The sequence below is a fragment of the Raphanus sativus genome, unplaced genomic scaffold (genome assembly GCF_000801105.2).
Source record: "Raphanus sativus cultivar WK10039 unplaced genomic scaffold, ASM80110v3 Scaffold1546, whole genome shotgun sequence".
NCBI classification, from domain to species: domain Eukaryota; kingdom Viridiplantae; phylum Streptophyta; class Magnoliopsida; order Brassicales; family Brassicaceae; genus Raphanus; species Raphanus sativus.
Window position 1 is genome coordinate 5,101 of NW_026616855.1, and position 2,550 is coordinate 7,650.

Consider the following 2,550-nt stretch of genomic DNA (forward strand, 5'->3'; position numbering starts at 1 on the left):
AGCTTCTCTTGCTTCTTGGGAACCATGAGTTGGATACCTCCTTGGGTACTGCTCCTTGATTTGAGATGTTGTAAAATCTGGTGTAAACTCATACCTCATGGCTTTCTTAAGTGTTCCCCACGTTTTGATAGTTGGCTCCTTGTAAAACCATCTATCATCTACTTCTTGAACCCACCATTTAAAGGCATCTCCTTTTAGATGATCAATGGCATAAGCTAGCCTTTCTTCCTTCAAGATGTTTTTGTAGTGAAACCATTCATCAAGGTTCCTCTCCCATCTAAGATAACCTCTTTTTCCTGAAAATTTAAAGGGTTCAACTTTATTAGCAAAAGAGTTATAATCAAACCGAGAATTAACAACATGATGGTTGTGGGTTTTAGAAATTGGAGTTTGATTGATCCTTGAAGGATCTGGTGGCTTGGGCTCGACATAGACAGCCTCTGGTGCATCTCCAAATCTTCTTTCTCCTGGCTGTGGACGTTGGCCTTGTGCCTTTCTTCTTTTCCGCAACTGAGCAACCTGTTCAACCTCTTGCAAAGCTGTCAAATGTTGGTTCTTCTTTGCCATCTGACTTTGGCTGTGTGTTTCTCCTACCATGGCTTCCTGAAAACACTCTCAAAGATCAAGTGAAGAATAGGGAAGTTCTGGTTGAACCAAAATAAACTAAATGCAAGCTAATTAAAACTAAACCGAGAAAATATGCAATGTTGAACCGAAATGAAATAAATTATGCAAAAATTATTTTTCTTTTGGTTTTCTGGATGCAATCTCGAAATAAAACAAATATGGAATGCTAATAACACAATGAAAGAAAAAAATATGGAAATAGAAACTAACAATGATTTTTTTTGAATTTTCTTTGATATGCAACAATTAAAATGCAGATTTTTTTTTTTTTAAATGAATCCACAAAATATAAATATGGCAAATGGAGCTGGGCAATGAATGCAAACAAGCTAATGAGTAAAACTTGAATTCCTAGATGATCTACACGAAAATAAACTTGTCTTCCTCTTTTTATAAATTTTTTATTTGAATGCCACAAGAACACAAAAAAAAAATGCAGAAACTGTTTTTATGGCTTTTTGATTTACAAATGCAAAACAAATGCAAGCAAATATGAAATGCAAGGATAGATATCACCTTAGTCAGGAGCTTGTGCTCTGATACCAAATGATACAGCCTGGAAATCAGACAATATGAATTGATGAACTGAGGTTCAACCTGAAAACAAAGAAGATAGATTTTTATGAGTTTTATGAGTTTTTATAAAGCAAAACAGAAACAAATGAAATATGAATGAGATGCTGATTCTATGATGAACTAAATAAGATAAATAAGCAAAGGATAGAATGGAATTAGGCTGCTGGATGTGTATCACTCTCAGCCTAATCAGTTGATGATTGAAGTGGATTGAGATGGTGCTTTGCTTGCTGGTTGTATAACTCTCTCAAGCTTGGCAAATGAATGGGATGGAAGGAAGGGTGGATTGAGGACGCCACAAGACCCTATGGACAGGAGCCTTGATAAGTCAGGATGCTCTGGAGCTGCTTCTCACAAACTCTAAAGACTTCAAACAATAGTTTTAAGAAAACTAGAAAACTGAATAATTCTTATTACTTTCAAGATGGGTCATTTCTACAATGGACGTCTATGAGCTTATATAATGCTCAGATACAATGGTGATAAAGGTCTAAGAAGAAAAGAAAGGAAACAAATCAAAGACAAAGCAATAAATTGAAAAACTAGCCGTTGGAGCCTTTTGTGGGATTTTGGCTCCAAGTAAGAGATGTGTCTTTGCTTGAACCTGGACGGTTTGAGGGGATAAGAGAGCATTCTTGGGACCTTCTTGGATGCTGGTAAAGTGCTGATTTCGTGCCTGGTCTGAAGAGAAAAGAGCTGTTGGACATTAATGTCGGTTTTCTCCAAATAAGGCAAAATGGTGTAAATGAGGATCCTCCTGATCCAATGGGGGCTGGTGCATGGAATGAGCTCATAGAACTCCTTTGGCTTGTGCATAATATCTCCTGGATGCCTTGGTTTAGTCTGGTTGTCTTCTGGTCGGAATTGATTGGCTTGGAAATGATCAAACCGAAAGATTGTCCAATCTTTCCATAAATAGCTCCGGTTTGATTTAAGTGAGTCTTCATTGAACCAAATGATCTTCTGGGTTCTGGTGTAGCTAAGGACTCCTGGAATACCTCCTGATTGGTTGGAATGATCTCCTAGACGCCAATGTCTGATTTGAAGCTGATTGAACCGGTTAGCTTCCAATTGAGGCAAGTGTAGAACTGGTTTGACCGGTTCTGGCAAAGTGGGCATAACTCCTAATTTCCGAGGCCATTTCTCCTGATATTGGGCTTTTTGGAAAGATGAGAGATCCCTCTTGAATCCTATGATTGGCTTTGGTTCAGGCCGCTTCTTCATTGGGCTTGAATCTCCTTCAAAAGTCGGGTACTCGCAGATGGATGGGCTGGAGAACCTCCAGTTTGTAAAATCCATAACTCCTTGGTCCGGTAGGCTTTTCTGGAAATTCCAATTGGGCTGGAC